Below are 23,921 nucleotides of genomic sequence, written 5' to 3' on the forward strand. Positions count from 1 at the left end.
ACAAGCCTATGGGAAGGAAAGATATTGTGGTTCATTAAATAACCACCACGTGGCAGTATTGTGCAGGGGATAGCAAGGAAACCTGTTCTGCTGATAGGAATATGATGGGAATAAGATAAACTTAAGCAAGAAGAGACACCCAATTAGGAGAATTTATGGGTCTGTTGTATACATCTCATGTATCTAAGAATTTATGACCTTTCCTCCTAACCGCATAAACACACAAACTGAACCGGAGTGATGGTTAACAGGTGCAGGGAGGCATTCACTAAATTTTAAAGCTCTTACTTTTTTTTTTTTAAGTTACTTTGTTTTTTTATTTTTTTTATTTTTTGGGGGGTACACCAAGTTCAATCATCTGTTTTTATACACATATCCCTGTATTCCCTCCCTTCCTTGGCTCCCCCCTTCTCGAGTCCCCCTCACCCTCCCCGCCCCAGTCCTCTAAGGCATCTTCCATCCTCGAGTTGGACTCCCTTTGTTATACAACAACTTCCCACTGGCTATCTGTTTTACAGTTGGTAGTATATATATGTCTGTGCTACTCTCTCGCTTCGTCTCAGTTTCCCCTTCACCCCCCCCCCATACCTCGAGTTCTCCAGTCCTTTCGCTGTATCTGCATCCTTGTTCTTGTCACTGAGTTCATCAGTACCATCTTTAGATTCCGTATATGTGAGTTAGCATACAAGATTTGTCCTTCTCTTTCTGACTTACTTCACTCTGTATGACAGATTGTAGTTCTATCCACCTCATTACATATAGCTCCATCTCATCCCTTTTTATAGCTGAGTAATATTCCATTGTGTATATATGCCACATCTTCTGTATCCATTCATTTGTTGATGGGCATTTCGGTTGCTTCCATGTCCTGGCTATTGTAAATAGTGCTGCAATAAACATGATGGTACATGTTTCTTTTTGGATTATGGTTTTCTTTGGGTATATGCCCAGGAGTGGGATTACTGGATCATATGGTAGTTCTATTTGTAGTTTTTTAAGGAACCTCCAAATTGTTTTCCATAGTGGCTGTACCAACTTACAGTCCCACCAACAGTGCAGGAGAGTTCCCTTTCCTCCACACCCTCTCCAACATTTGTGGTTTCCAGATTTTGTGATGATGGCCATTCTGATTGGTGTGAGGGGATACCTCATTGTGGCTTTGACTTGCATTTCTCTGATGATTTAGTGATGTTGAGCATCTTTTCATGTGTTTGTTGGCCATCTGTATGTCTTCTTTGGAGAAATGTCTATTTAGGTCTTCTGCCCATGTGTGGATTGGGTTATTTGCTTTTTTGGTATTAAGCTTCATGAGCTGCTTGTATATTTTGGAGATTAATCCTTTGTCCGTTGTTTCATAGGCAATTATTTTTTCCCATTCTGAGGGTTGCCTTTTAGTCTTGTTTATGGTTTCTTTCACTGTGCAAAAGCTTTTAAGTTTCATGAGGTCCCATTTGTTTATTCTTGATTTTATTTCCATGATTCTAGGAGGTGGGTCAAAAAGGATCTTGCTTTGATGGATGTCATAGAGTGTTCTGCCTATGTTTTCCTCTAGGAGTTTTATAGTGTCTGGCCTTACATGTAGGTCTTTAATCCATTTGGAGTTTATTTTTGTGTATGGTGTTAGGAAGTGTTCTAATTTCATTCTTTTCCATGTTGCTGTCCAATTTTCCCAGCACCACTTATTGAAGAGGCTGTCTTTTCTCCATTGTATACTCGTGCCTCCTTTGTCAAAGATAAGGTGCCCATATGTATTTGGGCTTACTTCTGAGTTCTCTATTCTATTCCATTGATCTTCCTTTCTCTTTTTGTGCCAGTACCATACTGTGTTGATCACTATGGCCTTGTAGTATAGTTTGAAGTCAGGAAGCCTGATTCCACCAACTCCATTTTTCCTTCTCAAGATTGCTTTGGCTATTCGGGGGCTTTTGCGTTTCCATACAAATCATAAGATTTCTTGCTCTAGTTCTGTGAAAAATGCCATTGGTAATTTGATGGGGATTGCATTGAATCTGTAAATGGCTTTGGGTAGTACAGTCATTTTCACGATGTTGATTCTTCCAATCCAGGAACATGGTATGTCCCTCCATCTGTTTGTGTCGTCTTTGATTTCTTTCATCAATGTCTTAAAGTTTTCTGCATACAGATCTTTTGCCTCCTTAGGCAGGTTTATTCCTAGGTATTTTATTCTTTTTGTTGCAATGGTGAATGGGAGAGTTTCCTTAATTTCTCTTTCTGCTCTAAAGCTCTTACTTTAAATCTCTTTGGTGTTTATCTAAATGCTTGTGAAACTTGCAAGGAAAAATTCTGAATCTTGTGAGCTAATTAACTCCTCTTTTTAGGGTATATAAGACACACATGTAAGACCCCTTTTGGGGTCTCTCCATCCCCTTCTGGTGTCTGTGCCAGAAGCTATTGCACTCTCTCTCTAACTGCTCTCTAATAAACTGTTACTTTTTACTTAAACCTGAGCAATGACTTGTTATTGATCCCGAGGAGAAATTCTTTTCTTCCGGAGATCACGAATCCATTCCCCTAGACAGATTTCACGGACTTCACTGCTCCTTCATGTTCTCACTCCCCTTTTCCTTTCATCACTGCAACTCACTGACACCAATCTCCTTTCTGACCCTAAAAAGCTGCAGGCTTGGGCCCTGGGCATCCACAGGTAGTTTAGATTACAGAGATTCTGTTGGGCATGTCAGGGGATGGTAAGCAACGAAATGAAATCTGCCTTTTAGTACTCTACAAAGCTTGAAGTTCCGTCAAAGCTGAGCTGTATCCTTTGAGGGAAACAATCCAGGTCTTCGTTTAGGGATGACCTTTAGCAAATGGTGAAGTGGACAAAGCTGGTGGCTTCTAATATTTCTAGTTGCTCCTCTTCAGTAAGCCCATCCTCAGACATTGCTCTTTCTGTCCCAGGTCCTTCAGTCATGAGGAAGGTGAATTTCTTAGCTAACATCTATGGGCCAAGCATCCTCCTAAGACCATCTGTACATTATTTCACTTAGTCTTTAAAACAGCCTAGAAAAAGCTATTATAATTATTCTGATTTTACAGAATGGAAACTGAGGTTTAGAGAGGTCAGATAACAGGCTTACAGTTCCTAACAGGTGAAGCCTCAAACCTTGGTCATTGATATTCATTGCCATACCTTAGTGCTACTTGGCTTCTGGCCATCTTTCTCTTCTCTAATTAATTTAGCATTTACTGTCTGTATAATTCGTTTGACTAGCATGTTAATTTTATGTTGCACAAATATATGTTATCTCCTTATTAGATTGCAAACTCCATTAAGCTAGGGACTACACCTTAACACTGTGTTCGCAGCCCACACAGTACCTGTGGCAGTGAGCCTAAAAGTTATAGCTTTCCACTAAATGCTTAACATTTCTCATCTTGGGAAACAGTTCCCCCAGTTAGTACCCTTGTGTGTGTCACTTTATTTAATGATTTTCAATTTAGAAAGATTCCATTGAGAACTTTATTTGGAAACTACAAAATTGTTAGGACTAGACTTAGAGCCACCATAATCCACAATAACTTTATCCCAGTTCCTCCTAAATGTTTTAGGATGCAATGGGCCACCTATAACAGGCTTAAATTCCTCCTAGAGGTACAGTATAATAAAATAAAAAATGACTATAGTAAGTGACATTATTGGGTCAATGTCACCTTCTTAATCTGCAGACAAACCTTTACAGAAGTCAGTATCCAGACATATCTACAAACCTCTTTTTATAGCTTCCCAAATTAATAGAATAAAGGTATTCTCATTTTTGCATTGTGTATCTGCATTTTCTTAGGCTAATTCTAGCTCAAGTTGTTTACTGTTTTGAATGAACACATATGTAGCTTCCAGAGCCACTTTTTTTTCACTTTAACAATTGGAATGAATGTTATTTTAGACATAATAATTAAATCTACCCAATGATGAAGATCCTTTCTGGGATTCTATGAACCATTCTATATTTTCACACTTAAAAATATATCCTCGCTATATTATCTTTTATCTCAAAACTCGTCTATTTTGCACTCATAATTTACTTATATTTCACTGTACCTACATATTATTCTTGCAGTTTTTCCCCAGTTTTATTGATATATAACTGACATAATACTGTGCAGGTTTAAGGTGTAAAATGTGTTGATTTGATACATTTATATATTGCAAAATGATTACCATCAAAGTATTCTTTGAGTTTTTATTGGCCTGAGGCAACAGCAATACAATATTGACCTACCTTCATATTTATTGGTAAAATGATTAGGGTGCATTGGTTTAATGGGCTACCCATCACAAAGTTATCAAGTGAGATCATAGGTATATAAGTGCTTTGGAAATGGTAATCAGCAACACATGTAAAATTATAGTATTGTTATTGTTATTCTTTTGAGAAATATCACAAGAAGATAAATCCAAAGAATATTTAATTATTACATTTTGATCACTGTGTCACCTAAGAGGAGTTAATATTTGAAGATAGAAGAACCTTCCCCAGAGCTTCTTCAATGTAAATAATTGCTTAACCCAGTGCTTTTTAAGCTTTAATGTGCATAAGAATCCTCTAAGATCTTGTTAACATGCAGATTCTGGTTCAATAGGTCTGGGCTGGGCCTGAGAGTCTGCATTTCTGACAAGATCCCAGGTGACGCTCATGCTTCTGATCTCTGGACCGCACTGTGCATGCCAAGGAATAATTTTGGCTCTGCCTCTTACACTCAATCACTAATCCTATTATTAAGGGCAAATGTGTGGTTCCAAGAAAACATATATTCAATAGGTAGAGACATTATCCCTTTCCCATAAATACAGAGCTGGCATAAACTCTGGCTTGGAAGATGAACTTAAAAATCATCCAGGTAGGCCCATATAAATAATTCTAAACAGAGAGATTTCTATCCCTTTTTTCAGTATCTGTAGGGAAAAAATTTCACATCTTTCTGACAAATTAAGCTTAATATAGTTCTAGCTTTACCGGCAAGAACATTTATCTTTTTCTCATCTAAATTTTTTTCTGTTCCAATTTAAACCTCTTATTACTGCAGATTGATAGATAAATTAACTACATAATCATTTCCAAATATCTTTTTATATAATTACAGCTCCAATGGCTTCATTTTAAAAATGCCTATAGTTCTAATAATTTGGTCTAGGAAATGAATTTCCCTGTATCCCAGCTAAGTAAATATCTGATACATGTAAAAACATAATGCAAACATTTGTATAATGGGTATGACTTGAGTTACTGCCCCAATCCCTTCCAAGACTAAAACAACAAGAATGACAACAGCACCATTTTATCTGTGGTGGTGTGATGGTATTTTTTTTAATACGAAAGACAATTCCATTTCTTTTTTAAGATGACCTCAAAGACTGGTAAGATAGCTTTGTTTTAGGAAATAATCATCCCTTTACTAGATTAAATAATACATTCTGTGGGAAATACCCACTGTTTTCCTGTTTGGAGATTTAAGTTGTGAAGAGCAAATCCTATTCACCTGCCTGAAAGTCACAAGCAGGGCCAGCTTCATGGGCATGTGACCAGTGCAGTCACACCAGGCCCCACACTCAGAAGATCCCTGTACTTGGTTTAATGCTCTGCCATCACTGTCTTGAAATTCTGAATAGCTTTTGGACAAGTGGCCCCGCATTTTCATTTTACATTAGGGCCTGCAATTATGCAGCTGGTCCCAAGTACGTGGGTAAACACTGCTGTGCATCTGGTTTCCTAGAATATGTGTATAAAATTTAGTCTCTGTTTCAGCATGATTGCTTCAACATTTCAAAAATGAAACCAGTTATTCATTTTAATAACCAGTCCAAGTTATTAATTATTCACCTTTCCTTCCAAGAAGGGCTACACACACATGCACCAATATGTACTTTCTTACTAGGCTACAGCCATCACTCTCTTCATGGTATTGTGCCCCTCATATCACACACTATAATTTCAAGGAATCCTATACAGCCATTGATTGGCATGCTCCCAGTGATCTTAGTCTGCTAGTCATTTTCACTTATTAATTTCATGGCAGAATAATATATAGAGATGTTTTTGTTTTATTTTTCCTGCTGTGGAAGAATCAGGAAGAATAAGAGAAATATAGCTCCCCCAGGAAACATGCTCCTATGCCTATTGAAGTTGTCTGACTACAACCTCTGTTCAGGTCTTAGTTTATTGAATTATGTCTGTGTGTGTGTGTGTGTGTGTGTGTGTGTGCATGCGTGATGGGAGGTGAGCAGGGCACACAATGGTGACTGAAGCAGCCAGAGAGGTGAAGGTTGCTTAAGACCAGGAAAAGAACAGAAGTCTACTTGCTGTTTTCTTGAGTGGTGGGATCCAAGACCCATTTCATCTCCAGGGAAGTGAATGACTATGTCCAATTTCAGCAAAAAAAAAAAAAACAAAATGCAGTGCCAGGCATAGCCCAGAGGCAACAGAGTCCTCAAACTCCAAGGATCCAGCTTGGACGATGGGCATACAAGTGGTAATCAATGTGCACCAAAGACTGGAGAAATTGCCCCGCATTTTTTTCAGGATGCAAAAAAAGAGTTTTGTTTTTCACTCCTGAGCATGTCTTTTCTACAAAAGTCCTCCACCAACTTTTTCTTTTTTTGCTTTATGAAAGAACATGAGGGGTTAGTGGGTGAAGGTGAGGAACCCATAATGACTAAGAATTTTCTTACCGTTAATTTTTTTTTCTTACCATTAATGTGATATTTCTTGCATGTCCTGTTAGCGGTTGTAAACTATTTCTTGCAACAATGTAATATTTAACCCACAAACATCCAGCTGATGACACAATTTCCCACACAAATGCCCTTGGATTTTTCCCTAACAGTTTAACAAAAGTCCTGTCTGAAACATGCTGCCCTCTCTTCACACAGGGAAGTCATTTATAGTAAAGAGAGACCTGGCAAGGGCCCATTGAGGTAAACATTTGACTACCGCAGCTGCTAAAGATTCTGCCTATCAGGGTCTTTTTCCCTCAACAAACTCTTCCCATAGTCTTAGGGTTAAAGGGCAGACTGGAGAAGGAAGCCAATCACAAAGACCAGGTCCTTGTGTAGAGACAATCAGAAAAGGACAGTGTTGGTACCCTACAAATCCTACTGTAGGCTGGTGTCCTCTAGATCCCTATGGCCCCTCTTGCTCCAGGAATTTATAGCAGTTTTCCTGTAAGAAATTCCTTCCTACAGGAATTTGTAGTACTTTTGCTTACTACCAGAGCCATGGCCCCTATGCTGGGTGTTACTCCCTATAGACATTGCCTGCTACAGGACACTGGTGTGTGTCTGGTGCCTGAAGCATGAAGCCACTGGGGCTACAACCCTGTCTAAGAATGGCTGCCAGAAACTGCTCTATGTAGTCTGTTTTATCACAGCTACATGATAGCTTCTGCAACCATCATTGTGGTGCTAGATCATCAAGGCTGCTTCCCATTGAGTAAATCAATGGATCCAAATTAGGACTCTCCTAACTCTTGGGCTCTAACTTAAACAGAAGCTGGCCTTCGGAATTTCATGCCCTAAAGGAGAATACACCAGAATCCTCACTTTTTTTTTTTTTGCTTTTATTGAACCCTGTGTGTGGTGTTTCTGTTGTTACAGGTTCTTGGAGTATAGTTCAATCTATCTTGATGGGAACTGATTTGTATAAAGAAGCTGAGCAATGTTCTCAAGCACATATGAGGACCCTGCTGCTCCCCAGACCTTCTGGTGATTTGTCTCCCAAGATTTCCCCTTAATAAAACAGGCACACTTTCCAGATAGCTAATCCCCTAATAGTGGGATTATAGCCCCTAACACAGGGGTCCCCAGCCCCCTGGTACTTGTCCGTGGTCTGTTAGGAACCGGGCCGCACAGCAGGAGGTGAGCGGCGGGCAAGCAAGTGAAGCTTCATCTGTATTTATGGCCACTCTCCATCACTTGCATTACCGCCTGATCTCCACCTCCTGTCAGATCAGCGGCAGCATTAGATCCTCACAGGAGCACGGACCCTACTGTGAACTGCGCATGCGAGGGATCTAGGTTAGGGTTAGGGTTGAATCATCCTGAAACCATCCAACCCCTCCCCCATCCATAGAAAAATTGTCTTCCACGAAACCGATCCGTGGTGCCAAAAAGGTTGAGGTGCCCTAACACTGTTCCTGAAGCTTCCTTAAACAGCCCCCTTCACCCTTCCAGTTGCCTGATGGACATTAACCAAATAATGGTCATGAGCAGCCTTCTCCCTGCAGAGCGGGTACATTCAGTCACACTCTTAGCCTATACACACCTTGGGCCACACTGCATTTGAGGTCACAAAGACTTCCAGTCACTGGGCCACAATTAGCTGTGCGTTGTCTTTCTCCACAGATTTGTTGCTCAATTCATTTCTAATATGAGCCCAGAAGAGCGGCCTCTCCTGGGCACTGTTCGGCCAGGTGATAAATGTCTGCCTGTTCACAAGTTTCCTGAGTCAGTGGTAGCTGAATAACTTATAGTTTGGGGTCTCTTCCAGGAAGATCAAGATGATGACATCCTCGTGCTCATAGAACATCTTGATGCTGGCCAGCTGTACTTCAAGCTGGCACCATTCACTATGCAAGTAGTGGTTACTGACCACACACAAAGTTTTCCGGCTGGTGTTGATGGCATTCTGGATGTTCTCAAAGATGTCTATGTCTGGTTCAAAATCCTGGTGGTGAAGACAGAGCTTGAAGGTGGGCTAGTCACCTTCTTCTAGGGCTGGAACAAGCTCTTCATATACCCACTGCTCATCAGTGGCAGTGAAAGAGACAAAAGCATCATAGATGAACTCTTTCTCTGTCCTATGCCACTTGGCCAGGTATCAGGCTCGAAATATGTAGAACCCATACCATAAAGATGGAGTCATCTTGGCAATGAACCAAGAGGAGACCATGGTTGTGAGGACCGCACTGAAGGAGCAGAAGAAGCAAATTTTTCCCAGGTCAAAATTATACACAGGATCATCAAAATCTATCAACAAACTCTGGATATTTGACTGCTGACAGGTATAGCTCCAGAGGTAGGGGATATGGACATTTGCTGTGTTTATTGACCAATTCTTGAACCATGTATTGTCACAGCTGCACTGAAGTTTGTTACCATAGAGATCAAAGTACTTCAGAGACTTCAGATTCTCCAGATGACTTTGATTAATGACTCTTAGGTTGTTGAATCTTAAAGAGAAGACCTGAAGGCTTTCTAAGCCAGAGAACAGGCCAGGAGTCAGTGACTCTAAGTTGTTGTTTTCCAGGCACAACATTTTGAGTCTTTTGAGTTTTTGGAATAAAGAAATATCTAAACAGACTTCAGTCTCCAGATTTTGTTCCTGAGATATCCAACTTTGTGAGATTAATCAGGGAGTCAAATTGAAGGTGATCTAGGAATACCATGGGATTTTTTCCTAGGAGTAGCTCCTGTAGGCCATTCAGCCCTTGGAAGAAGTTGGTTGGAACAACCTGAATCCCATACATTTGTCCTTCTAGGTTGAGTTGTTTCAAAGACTTGAGGCTCATAAATGGAGGAAATAGCAATGTCCTAGTGGTTTCATAAGTAATTTTATTAAAACTGAGATCCAAAACTTCTAGATTTTCCAGGCCCAAGAAAAGGCCTGCTTGAAAACTTGACAAGATATTGTATGCCAAGTCAAGTTTATGAAGGTAATTGAGGCCAGAAAATGCATTCTTGTCTATGTCTTTCAGGCGGTTCTGGGAGAGAATGAGAACTTGGAGCTTTGTCAGAAACTGAAAGGTTCTGAATTTCAGTGTCCGAATATTGTTATATCCAAGGTCTAAACTCTCTAAATTTGGAAATTGAGCAGAGGAGTATTTGTCAATTTTCACTATCCAGCACCCAGCCAAGCTGAGCTCCTTCAATGAATACAGCCCATAGGAGGCCATATTATTGAGTTTGTGATGGGATTTCTAGAGAGAAAAAGAGATTGTAGGTACCTCAAGGGTGAAAATGCAAATTCTGGAAATCTTTTAAACTTGTTATGGCTCAGGTCTAGAGATCTCAAGTTCTGGAGGGCACTCCAGGTCCTGTTGCTGACAAAGGAAAGTTGACACTTGTTTAGATTCAGCCTTTGGAGGCTGGGCATAGCATCAAACTCACTGTCATTGAAGTGAACCAGATTATTGCATTGGCTCAGGTCAAGAGACAAAAGTCTGGTACAGTTGGCAAGGCGCTTTATGTCCTCTGCATTAATGGCATTTTTCCAAATAACCAAAGCCTCTAATATAGGTAAATTTTGGAGGAGGCAACACACTGTGTTAAGGTTTAAGTGACCACCTCTAAACTTGTGGTTAATAAGATCCATTTCCCTCAGATTCTGTAGGTGGTTGGCTGGAAGCATCTCTAGTTTCACCAATGTTCCACTCAGATTCAAGTTCCTCAGTTGGGGCAGAGTTTCCAGATCCACATTCTGAATCACTCCATGGCTATTCTGAGAGACATCCAGAGTGGTCAGATTAGGCAGTGACAAAGCAGAGAAATTTAATTCCATTAGCTTGTTCCCCTGCAGGCTCCGCTGGGTCAGGGAAACCAATGACTTGGGGCTGTGGTCCAAGTATATTATGCTGTTGTTAGTGAGATCAAGGTATTCCAGGTGCAGAAGATGCTGGACTGCTTCGAGAACATTGGAAAAATCAGTAATACAGTTTTGAGGTAAGTTTAAATGTTTCAATTTGACAAGAGGGACAAAAGCATTTTTGTGAATATGGGTAATTTGATTGTGACTCAGAAGCAAAGTTGGAGAGACCCTCAAAGGAGTTGTTCACAGTCTGAATCTTATTTTCTACTAAATTCAAAAGGGTCAGATTTTCAAGTCCCCAAAAGGCCCTCTCATTAATTTTCCAAATGAAGTTCCACTCCGATCGAAAGTCCACCAGACCAGACAAATTAGTGAAGCAATAGGGAGGAAGGACCTGACTTTGGTTCTGTGTCAGGTTGAGGTGAGTAGTATATCCAGGGATGTCATGAATGGCATCTGTTAAGTTCGTGATCTTCTTCAGAATGCAGAATCACGTGGTGAATGTCCAATTCATACTGTGTACATTTACTGAACACATATGTCTCTGCCAAAGACAGCAGAGAAAACCCAATTAAAATGAGCCAGAGCTGTTGAGGAGGCAGTAGGTTCTCTAAACCCATCTTGTCAGCCCCAGACCTCAAAGTTACTATTAGGAAAAAATCCTTTCATATGTGTGATGCTCATTTTTGAAGGAATGGTCCTTCCATTTCAACTTTGCTGCGAAGAAAAAGAGAAAGTTATTTAGTTTACATTTCTCTCTTTTGATAAATATATCACAGCTTCTTCAGGAAAACTAAAAAAAATTTGTCCCAAAGTTAACTTTCAAAACAAATCAACTTCCAAAGCAATCTCTATGTTTATCATCAAAGACCGGTGTTATTTCTTCTGTAATCAAAGTTGTTAGCACATGGAGGCAGAGAAGGCAATTACACACTGGATTTAATTTAGAGAAATAAGAAGCTCTCCAACCCTCCTCTCACTCCTGCACAATAAAATACCCCCTTCACTGTTTGCGCTGATACCTGAGATTCCACCACTGGAGATGCACTTTGGGGTCTAAGGATCTCAGTCCAGTTAAAAGATAATCATCATGATGGGGAAAAAAAAACAGCTTTACAGGTTACCTTTATCTTAATGTGAATGAATACAGAGTCTGCTTTAAAGCCACTCATTTCACCACAATTTGCATTTACATCTCTCAGGCAATCAAACCCATTATCAGCATATTACATTTCTGGTAAGCAGGAAAAATACAACCACAATAACCATAGATCTGTCAGTCTGTTTTGTGATGTGCACTGCCTAAGGTTTCTGCAGTCTTGTCTCCCAGTTTCAACCTGTTTGTTCCAAGTCACTTGTGGTAATGTAGTGAAAAGAGCACCAGCCCAGACCTGGGCTCCAATCCTGTGACCTTTGACAGATTATCAATATTTAACCTCTCTGAAAGTGTTTCCTTATCCAAACAATGAGGTAATAATACCTATTCCCTCATAACATTGTATAGATTCAACAGGACAACTTAAAGTGCCCAGCTTGATGCCTGGTACACTGCTCAATAAAAGGTTATTCCCTTCTTTTCACCTTAACACTGGGCCAACATTAGTACACCATCTTTGTGTGGATTTTCTAGCTCTTGTCTCAAGAGCACTGGTAGACACAGAGAAAGGAGAGAAACAGTATAATTGAGTTGGGTTGCTTTCTTTCCTTTGTATATATTTTCAAATGCACACAAAAAATATGTGACATATATTACTAGCACTATTTGTAATTCTAAGAATCACAAAACAAACATCTACTATAAAAACCAGATATATATATATACCTAATAAAATGGGAATTTTTTGGATTGCTACATTTACACTCATGATGGTATTACAATTAACAGAATCACAAAATATGACTTGGAAAAGCTTTTATAAGTAAGCCATTTACTGAAGTCTGTACTATTAAGACTCTCAATAATAGTACACAAGAGGAAGAGAAAAGATGGCAGCGAAGTAGAGCGACATGGAGTGCATCCCTCTCCACAGATGCATTGAGAATGCATGGAAGGACGCAGTAATTCCCACAGAGAACCAGCTGAACACCAGCAGACGGCCTCGGACAACAGAAAGGACTGCAGGGAGCCCGACATAGCCGGTAGGGAGGCATCTACGAGGGCTCAAAGAGGGTGAAGCAGCGGAGCTGTGGCAGACGGGAGGGAGTGAGAAACATACGGAGGGTCCACAGCGCAGCTCAGCGTTCCCGGACCGAGACATTGATCCGCGGCTGAACGGAGGGTCCGGGAGCGGGAGCGTGGGAACCAGAGAGCTGGTTCAGGGTGAGAAACATTGTTGCCGGTAGGGTGACGGACCGAGAGGACAGGAGGGAGGAGGTCCGCGGAGAGGAGTGCCCGTCCCTGAGAGCTGCCCGGCCATGATGGCGGCTGGAGGCTGCAGGCTCAGGGGCGGGGGGGAGGAGCCGCGCGTGTAGCCTCTCTCTTTCTGCGCCTCTGCAACAGGCAGTGGAGAGACGCCCGTGGGCCACCTAAGGCGCTCAGGGATAACAAGCACCCTCAGGCACTCGGGCAGGGCTAGATGAAAACCCCTTGCAATGCCAGCAGCAGGGAGGCTGCCGAGAGAAAAAAAAAAACAAAACAAAACAACAGCATCAAAAAGAAAAAAACCCCAAGAGAGGCCCAACTCTAAGACTTTCTGTTTATGCCTGAGCCACCAGCGCCCTCTGCAACAGGCACCTCCAAGCCCGACTGAAACAACAGTGCGCCACTGCTCACTCACTCCCAGGAGAAGGAGCCACTATTGTACCCTCTCCCTCCCCACACACCAATGCTTACAGACGAACAATAAAGGAACCTCTGCTGGTCACAGAATAATGCAAAAAAAAAAAACCCAAGGCAAGGAGAAGGACACTTACAGCTGAGACGCTAAGGTAACAGAAATAGTAGTATCAATACCTATTGAACTAGTCCATTCTGGGATCAGTTCTGGATTTTTTTTTTCTTTATTAAATACGATCTTAGCCCTAAGGGATCTACAAGTTTTATAACATAATTTTTAATGATATTTTTTATTCCTTTTTTTTTTTGCCTTTTTATATACTTCTATATCTAGATAAGTTTTTGGTAGTATGGACAATATATCTCTCATACTTTCCTTTCATCCCTATCTTTTATACATTTCTATTCCTTTCTTTTTATTCACATATTTCCAACCACGTTACGCTCTTCTGTTCCCCTTTCTTCCAGCCTTTTTAAGTTTATTTTATCTTAACATACTTATAAGCAACACTATCGGTCTGCTCACACTCCTTGCTCTATTCTCCAGATGACGCACTGCCTTGGTATTTAATATTAGGCTTTTGTCTTTATCTTAGTTGTTAGTACAATTGTCTAATTACATTCTGAGAATCTCCATTCTCTCTGGTGGTACTATGGCTCTTTTCTATATTTCATCCTAGCTTACAAAATCTCCCTGGATTGATGTTTGTATGTGTAGGGTGTTATTTTTTTGTTTGTTTGCTTTTGCTTTTGTCTCTGATTTGTTCTGTTTCAGTTGTCAAGTTCTGTTGGGTTTCTCTTTGAATATCTGATAGCACACTGGGGTTCTGTCAGGTCTTTCTAGAGCCTTATGTCCTAACGGATTCAGTAATTGAGTGTCTTATACATGTATGTGTTTCCTAGACTTAATATTTGTTTAATCCAATACTTGGACATTAGTCTGAGGCTTGGACAGTCTTCTATAAACACCTCTATCGCTAGGACAAGCAACCCCAAAAGTTTGGACAACCATGAGGAAACAAAGAAACACCATGCAGGCAAAGGAGCAGGAAAAAAACCCACAAGACCAAATAAATGAGGAGGAAATAGGAAAAATGCCTGAAAAAGAATTCAGAGTAATGACAGTAAAAATGATACAAAATCTCGATAACAAAATAGAGAAAGTACAAGAAACAGTTCATAAGAACTCAGAAAAACAAACAGCAATGGATAACAAAATAACTGAAATTAAAAATACTCTAGATGCTATAACCAGCAGAATGACTGAGGCAGAAGAACAAATAAGTGAGTTGGAAGATAGAATGGGGGAAATAAATGCCACAGAGCAGGAAAAAGAAAAAAGAATAAAAAGAATAGAAGGCAGTCTCAGAGACCTCAGTGATAACCTTAAATGTACCAACATTCGAATTATAGGCATCCCAGATGAAGAAGAAAACAAGAAAGGGTCAGAAAAAATATTTGAAGAGGTTATAGTGGAAAACTTCTCCAACATGGGAAAGGAAATAATTAACCAAGTCCAAGAAGCACAGAGAGTCCCATACAGAATAAACCCAAGGAGAAATACACCAAGACACATATTAACCAAACTAATGACAATTAAACACAAAGAAAAAATATTAAAAGCAGCAAGAGAAAAGCAACAAACAACATATAAGGGAAAACCCATCAGGATAACAGCTGACCTTTCTACAGAAACTCTGCAGGCCAGAAGGGAATGGCAGGATATACTGAAAGTCCTGAAAGAGAGAAACCTACAGCCAAGAATACTCTACCCAGCAAGAATCTCATTCAGATTTGAGGGAGAAATCAAAAGCTTTCCAGACAAGCAAAAGTTAAGAGAATTCAGCACCACCAAACCAGCCTTACAACAAGTGCTAAAGGAGCTTCTCTAAGTAGGAAACACAAGAAAAGGAAAACACCTACAAATACAAACCCAAAACAATTAAGAAAAATGGTAATTGGAACACATGTGTCAATAATCACTTTAAATGTAAATGGATTAAATGCTCCAACCAAAAGACACAGACTGGCTGAATGGATACAAAAACAAGACCCTTCTACATGCTGCCTACAAGAAACCCACTTCAGACCAAGGGATACATATAGACTGAAAGGAAAGGGATGGAAAAAGATATTCCATGCAAATGGAAGTCAAAAGAAAGCTGGAGTAGCAATACTCATATCAGACAAATTAGACTTGAAAGTAAAGACTATTAAAAGAGACAAGGAAGGACACTCCATAATGATCAAGGGATCCATTCAAGAAGAACATATCACAATGGTAAATATCAATGCCCCCAACATAGGAGCACCTCAATACATAAGGCAAATGCTAACAGCTATAAAAGGGGACATCAACAGGAACACAATAATAGTGGGAGAATTGAACATCCCACTTACATCCATGGACAGATCATCCAAACAGAAAATAAATAAAGACACACAAGCTTTAAATGACACATTAGACCATCTCGACTTAATTGATATTTAGAGGACATTCCATCCAAAAACGACAGACTACACTTTCTTCTCAAGTGCACACGGAACATTTTCCAGGATAGATCACATCTTGGGTCACAAATCAAACCTCAGCAAATTCAAGAAAACTGAAATCATATCAAGCATATTCTCAGACCACAACGCCATGAGACTAGATATCAATTACAGGAAAAAAACTGCAAAAAATACAAACACATGGAGGCTAAACAATTCACTCTTAAACAACCAAGGAATCACTACAGAAATCCAAGAGGAAATCAAAAAATATCTAGAAACAAATGACAATGAAAACACAACAACCCAAAACCTATGGGATGCAGCAAAAGCAGTTCTAAGAGGGAAGTTTATAGCAATACAGTCCTACCTTAAGAAACAAGAAAATGATTGAATAAACAACCTAACCTTACACCTAAAACAAGTAGAGAAAGAAAAACAAAGAAAGCCCAAAGTAAGCAGAAGGAAAGAAATCATAAAGATCAGAGCAGAAATAAATGAAAAAGAAAGGAAAGAAACCATAGCAAAAATAAATAAAACTAAAAGCTGGTTCTTTGAGAAGATGAACAAAATTGATAAACCATTAGCCAGACTCATCAAAAAAAAAAAGGGAGAAGATGCAAATCAACAGAATTAGAAATGAAAAAGGAGAAGTCACAACGGACACCTCAGAAATACAAAACATCATGAGAGACTACTACAAGCAACTATATGCCAATCAATTGGATAACCTGGAAGAAATGGATACATTCTTAGAAAAATACAATCTTCCAAGACTGAACCAGGAAGAAATAGAAACCATGAACAGACCAATCACAAGTACGGAAATTGAGGCAGTGATTCAAAATCTCCCAACACACAAAAGCCCAGGACCAGATGGGTTCACGGGCGAATTCTAACAAACATTTAGAGAAGAGTTAACACCTATCTTTCTCAAACTCTTCCAAAATATTGCAGAAGGCGGAACACTCCCAAACTCATTCTATGAGGCCACCATCACCCTGATACCAAAACCAGGCAAAGATGTCACAAAAAAAGAAAACTACAGACCAATATCACTGATGAATATAGATGCAAAAATCCTCAACAAATTACTAGCTAACAGACTGCAACAGCACATTAAAAAAATCATACACCATGATCAAGTGGGGTTTATCCCTGGGATGCAAGGATTCTTCAATATACACATATCAATCAATGTGATACATCATATCAACAAATTGAAGGATAAAAACCATATGATCATCTCAATAGATGCAGAAAAAGCTTTTGACAAAGTTCAACATCCATTTATGATAAAAAGCTCTCCAGAAAATGGGCATAGAAGGAAATTACCTCAACATCATAAAAGCCATATATGAAAAACCAAAAGCCAACATTGTTCTCAATGGGGAAAAACTGGAAGAATTCCCTCTAAGAACAGGAACAAGACAAGGGTGTCCACTCTCACTACGACTATTCAACATAGTTTTGGAAGTTTTAGCCACAGCAATCAGAGAAGAAAAAGAAATAAAAGGAATCCAAATTGGAAAAGAAGAAGTAAAATTGTCACTCTTTGCAGATGACATGATATTATATATAGAAAACCCTAAAGACTCTACCAGAAAACTTCCAGCACTAATTGATGAGTTTAGTAAAAGAGCAGGATACAAAATTAGTGCACAGAAATCTCTTGCATTCCTGTACACGAACAACAGAAGAGCAGAAAGAGAAATTAAGGAAACAATCCCATTCACCATTGCAACAAAAAGAATAAAATACCTAGGAATAAACCTGCCTAAGGAGGCAAAAGATCTGTATGCAGAAAACTTTAAGACATTGATGAAAGAAATCAAAGACGACACAAACAGATGCAGAGACATACCATGTTCCTGGATTGGAAGAATCAACATCGTGAAAATGACTGTACTACCCAAAGCCATTTACAGATTCAATGCAATCCCCATCAAATTACCAATGGCATTTTTCACAGAACTAGAGCAAGAAATCTTATGATTTGTATGGAAACACAAAAGCCCCCGAATAGCCAAAGCAATCTTGAGAAGGAAAAATGGAGTTGGTGGAATCAGGCTTCCTGACTTCAAACTATACTACAAGGCCATAGTGATCAACACAGTATGGTACTGGCACAAAAAGAGAAAGGAAGATCAATGGAATAGAATAGAGAACTCAGAAGTAAGCCCAAATACATATGGGCACCTTATCTTTGATAAAGGAGGCACGAGTATACAATGGAAAAAAGACAGCCTCTTCAATAAGTGGTGCTGGGAAAATTGGACAGCAACATGGAAAAGAATGAAATTAGAACACTTCCTAACACCATACACAAAAATAAACTCCAAATGGGTTAAAGACCTACATGTAAGGCCAGACACTATAAAACTCCTAGAGGAAAACATAGGCAGAACACTCTATGACATCCATCAAAGCAAGATCCTTTTTGACCCACCTCCTAGAATCATGGAAATAAAATCAAGAATAAATAAATGGGACCTCATGAAACTTAAAAGCTTTTGCACAGTGAAAGAAACCATAAACAAGACTAAAAGGCAACCCTCAGAATGGGAAAAAATAGTTGCCTATGAAACAACGGACAAAGGATTAACCTCCAAAATATACAAGCAGCTCATGAAGCTTAATACCAAAAAAGCAAATAACCCAATCCACACATGGGCAGAAGACCTAAATAGACATTTCTCCAAAGAAGACATACAGATGGTCAACAAACACATGAAAAGATGCTCAACATCACTAAATCATCAGAGAAATGCAAGTCAAAGCCACAATGAGGTATCCCCTCACACCAATCAGAATGGCCGTCATCACAAAATCTGGAAACCACAAATGTTGGAGAGGGTGTGGAGGAAAGGGAACTCTCCTGCACTGTTGGTGGGACTGTAAGTTGGTACAGCCACTATGGAAAACAATTTGGAGGTTCCTTAAAAAACTACAAATAGAACTACCATATGATCCAGTAATCCCACTCCTGGGCATATACCCAAAGAAAACCATAATCCAAAAAGAAACATGTACCATCATGTTTATTGCAGCACTATTTACAATAGCCAGGACATGGAAGCAACCGAAATGCCCATCAACAAATGAATGGATACAGAAGATGTGGCATATATACACAATGGAATATTACTCAGCTATAAAAAGGGATGAGATGGAGCTATATGTAATGAGGTGGATAGAACTACAATCTGTCATACAGAGTGAAGTAAGTCAGAAAGAGAAGGACAAATCTTGTATGCTAACTCACATATACAGAATCTAAAAATGGTACTGATGAACTCAGTGACAAGAACAAGGATGCAGATACAGAGAATGGACTGGAGAACTCGAGGTATGGGAGGGGGCGGGGGGTGAAGGGGAAACTGAGACGAAGCGAGAGAGTAGCACAGATATATATATACTACCTGTATATAGGCAGTGGGAAGTTGTTGTATAACAAAGGGAGCCCAACTCGAGGATGGAAGATGCCTTAGAGGACTGGGGCGGGGAGGGTGGGGGGGACTCGAGGGGGGGGAGTCAAGGAAGGGAGGGAATGCGGGGATATGTGTATAAAAACAGATGATTGAACCTGGTGTACCCCCCAAAAAAAAGAAAAAAGAAAAAAAATACATACTGAAAGGAAAAAAAAAAAAAAAGAATAGTACACAAGAGGGCCCATCTGCTCACATCAGTTACCCTTGGTGTTATTCGCGTTTATAATTTTTGTAATTCTGGTGATATTTAAGTGATATTGCTTTGTCTTTTACTGACATATTTCTGAATATTTGTGATTTTGAGAAACTTTCCATATATTCAGTACCTACTTGGACTTTTTTATTATTATCAATTTTTATTGAAGTTAGTTGCTTTACAATGTTGTGTTAATTTCTGCTGCACAGCAAAGTGAATCAGCTATACATATACATATATCCCCTCTTTTTTGGATTTCCTTCCGATATAGGTCACCACGGAGCATCAAGTAGAGTTCCCTGTGCTATACAGTAGGTTCTCATTAGTTATGTTTTATACAATCCCATTTTCCCAATTCATCCCACCCCCACCTTACCTGCCTAGTGTCCATATGTCTGTTCTCTATGCCTGGGTCTCTATTTCTGCTTTGCAAATAAGTTTATCTGTATCAATTTTCTAGATTCCACATATAAGCAATATCATATGGTATTTGTTTTTCTCTTTCTGACTTATTTCACTCTGTATGACAGTCTCTAGGTCCATCTACATCTCTACAAATGACCAAATTTCATTCCTTTTAATGGCTGAGTAATAGCCCATTGTATATATGTACCACATCTTCTTTATCCATTCATCTGTTGATGGGCATTTAGGTTGCTTCCATGTCCTGGCTATTGTAAATTGTGCTGCAGTGAACATTGGGATGCATGTATCTTTTTGAATTATGGTTTTCTTCAGGTATATGCCCAGGTGTGGCATTGCTGAGTCATATGGTAGTTCTAGTTTTAATTTTTTAATGAACCTCCATACTATTCTCCATAGTGGCTGTACCAATTTACATTCCCACCAACAATGCAAGAGGGTACCCTTTTCTCCACACCCTCTCCAGCATTTATTGTTCATAGATTTCTTTTTTTTTAATTTTATTTATTTATTTATTTATTTGGCTGTGTTAGGTCCTGTTTTTTTTTTTTTTTTATTGGCTGCATTGGGTCTTCGTTGCTGCACATGGGCTTTCTCTAGTTGTTGCGAGCGGGGGCTACTCCTCATTGTGGTGTGCAGGCTCCTCATTGTAGTGGCTTCTCTTGTTGTGGAGCATGGGCCCTAGGTGCGTGGGCTTCAATAGTTGTGGCACATGGGCTCAGTAGTTGTGGCTCACGGGCTCTAGAGCACAGGCTCAATAGTTGTGGCACACTGGCTTAGTTGCTCCGTGGCATGTGGAATCCTCCCAGGGCAGGGCTTGAACCTGTGTCCCCTGCATTGGCAGGCAGATTCTTTACCACTGTGCCACCTAGGGAGTCCCATAGATTTCTTTTGATGATGGCCATTCTGACTGGTGTGAGGTGATACCTCATTGTAGTTTTAATTTGCATTTCTTTTCATGTGCCTCTTGGCCATCTGTATGTCTTCTTTGGACTTTTCTTTCAGTGACCTCCTTATTTATATCCTTTCTCCATTTTTCTTTTGGGTTTCTTGTTTTTTTCTTGATGATTAGTGGTCATTTTTCTATATTCTAGATATTAATCTTGTTGGTTTTAATAATTTATATATCTTCTATATGTCATTTATCACTTAACATTGTCTATGATATTCTTTGTGACCATAAGTTTTTAATTATGCTATGGTAAAATCCATCACTTTTTTTTGCTTTGAGATTTTGCTTTGAAATTCCTATTTCTAAAAAAACTTTTCCTCCTTAGATTACATTAGATGCTGTACATTTAGCTTTATCTTTCCCATTTACATCTAATCCACCTAAATTCCAGTTTTGTATGTTGTATAAGGTAAGGATCCAGCTCTATTCTCCAGTTAGCAAAGTAGCTCACTATAAACTGAAAAACAAAATCAGTTGCATTTCTGATGCTTTGAGGGGCATCTTTTATCATATATCAAATTACCCTATACACGTGAATGTATTTCTGAGCTCACTTTTCTGTTCCTTTGTTTACTTATCAGTTCCTACTAGGGTACCATGTTATTTTATTATTATAGATTTAAAGTATATCTTAATACCTAATAGGTAAATCCTTTTCCATTGCCCTTTTTGTCAAGTTGATTTTCAAAGTGATTATGCATGAAAATTTTTCCATTATAAATGTAAGTAAGTTTACTAACTTTTCCCAAAGTCCTGCTGGAATTTGATTTGAGAGTGCACTGAATTTGGAAGTTAGTGTGAGATGAATTGGTACAATTGCCACGTTATATCACCCAAATATAGACATGGTGTATCTTCATTTAGTCAAAACCCCCTTTATATTTTAAAAAGTTTTAAAATAGTCTCTGTAAAATTTTGTGTTTCTGTATTAGGGTATTTCCTAGAACCATTTAGATTTTATTATTTTGAGAAGTATCTTATTTTTTCTTATTTAATTTTCTAGTTAGTTATAGCAAGGGTGCCATAAGTTTTTAATTTTTTGTTATTGTTGATCATAAGCATATAAAGCTTTTTGAACTCATATTAGGTTTTTGTTTTTAGTTTTTAAAAAGTGACTGTTTATTCTATTAGGTTTATCTGTTAATGGTTATAGTCTCTGTAGGTAATGGAAGTTATGTATCTTTTTCAAATTCATACATTTCCTATGCCTTTTTTTATGCTGGTCTCATAATATTGGACACACTCTCCATATAGTAAATCATAGTGATGATATTTTTTTTGTTGTTGTTAACAGAATGAACATCTATAGATTTTAATTAATTATTTTATTTGCTATAAGTTTTAATATATATCAAGTCAGGAAATTTCCCTCATACTCCTAATTTTTTAAGGAAGAATATAGTTGAGTTTGACCAGAACACAAAAGAGGGAGGGGGAAATAGAGCCATCAACTAAGGGAGAATGTACAGGGGCAACAACTTTCTTGCACAAATGATAAACTGGCAGTAAGTACAGAAGTTTGAAAATATATAGCACTTACTATGTGTCCAGAATTTTCACAGGCACGAATGACTCATTACAAAACTCAGCAATATAAACAGCCTTAACCCCATTTTATACATGGGGAACTGGAAGCTCAGAAAGCAGGCTTGCACAAATATTGCACAGCTAATGTGTGGCAGATTAGTGATTCAAAGCAGAGGCTATATCTTACTTACGTGGAAATTATATGTATGTATGTATGTATGTATGTATGTATGTAAGTTTACATATATATATATATTTTTTATTGACTGTGTTGGGTCTTCGTTGCTGCACACAGGCTTTCTCTAGTTGCAGCAAGTGGGGGCTACTCTTCATTGTGGTGTGCAGGCTCCTCATTGTGGTGTGTTTTCTCATTGTGGAGCATGGGTTCTAGGTGCATGTGCTTCAGTAGTTGCAGCACACAGGCTCAGTAGTTGTGGTGCATGGGCTTAGTTGCTCCACGGCATGTGGTATCTTCCTGGAGCAGGGATTGAACATATGTCCCCTGCATTGGCAGGCTGATTCTTAACCACTGCACCACCTAGGAAGTCTCTACATATATTTTTAATAGCAGCTTAATTAATGTATATTTTATTTTATTTTCAATATGTATTTATTTAGTTAGTTGTGCTGGGTCTTAGTTGCATCAGGCAGGCTCCTTAGTTGTGGCATGTGGGCCCTTAGTTGCGGCATGCATGTAGGATCTAGTTCCCTTACCAGGGATTATGAAGAAATAAGAACTTTCTATAGTAAAGATACATGCTCCCCAATGTTCATAGCAGCTGTATTTACAGTAGCCAAGACATGGAAGCAACCTGTGTCCTTCAAGAAATGAATGGATAAAGAAAATGTGAAAATTAGCCATAAAAAAGAACAAAATAATGCCATTTGCAGCAACATGGATGGACCTAGAGATTGTCATACTGAGTGAAGTAAGTCAGACACAGAAAGGCAAATATCATATGATATCGCTTATATGTGGAATCTAAGAAAAAGGGTACAAATGAACTTATTTACAAATCAGAAACTGACCCATAGACAGAAAAAACAGAGTTAAAGGTTACCAAAGTGGAAGCAGGGGAGAGATAAATTAGGAGCTTGGGATTAAGAAATACACACTACTTTACATTAAATAGATAAACAACAAAGGTCCTACTGTGTAGCACAGGGAACTATATTCAATATCTCATAATATCTTATAATGGAAAAGAATCTGAAAAAAATATACATATAAACTGAATCACTTTGCTGTACACCTGAAACTAAGACAACATTGTAAATCAACTATACTTCAATTAAAAAATAAATTTCTATAGTAAACTAGATGTCTGTATACTATTTAAAACAATTTTATGACATTGTCACTGTGCTGCTTTCTTTAATTTTTATATACTTTAGAAAAATTTTATCTATGCTGACCATATTTTATGAACCAAAAGTCAAGACACGCTAGTATACATTTGTCTTACATTGGGTTAGAATATTTTTCATTGGAACTAGCTTTAAAAATTCACGATGTATTTTT

General features: G+C 38.8%; 1 long non-coding RNA gene and 1 pseudogene across 1 annotated transcript in view; both read right to left on the reverse strand.

The window, feature by feature from the left end:
• Positions 1–8,251: 8,251 nt before the first annotated feature.
• Positions 8,252–11,161, reverse strand: LOC130841480 (toll-like receptor 13; annotated as a pseudogene).
• A 41-nt stretch (positions 11,162–11,202) lies between these two features.
• The window catches only part of LOC130842467 (uncharacterized), a 28,504-nt gene continuing 15,785 nt past the window's right edge, over positions 11,203–23,921 (reverse strand). The window contains exon 3 of the long non-coding RNA XR_009050445.1: positions 11,203–11,258. This is a non-coding gene — a long non-coding RNA (uncharacterized LOC130842467). The remainder of the gene's footprint in view (positions 11,259–23,921) is intronic.

The sequence above is a fragment of the Hippopotamus amphibius genome, chromosome X (genome assembly GCF_030028045.1).
Source record: "Hippopotamus amphibius kiboko isolate mHipAmp2 chromosome X, mHipAmp2.hap2, whole genome shotgun sequence".
In the NCBI taxonomy this organism is placed as follows: domain Eukaryota; kingdom Metazoa; phylum Chordata; class Mammalia; order Artiodactyla; family Hippopotamidae; genus Hippopotamus; species Hippopotamus amphibius.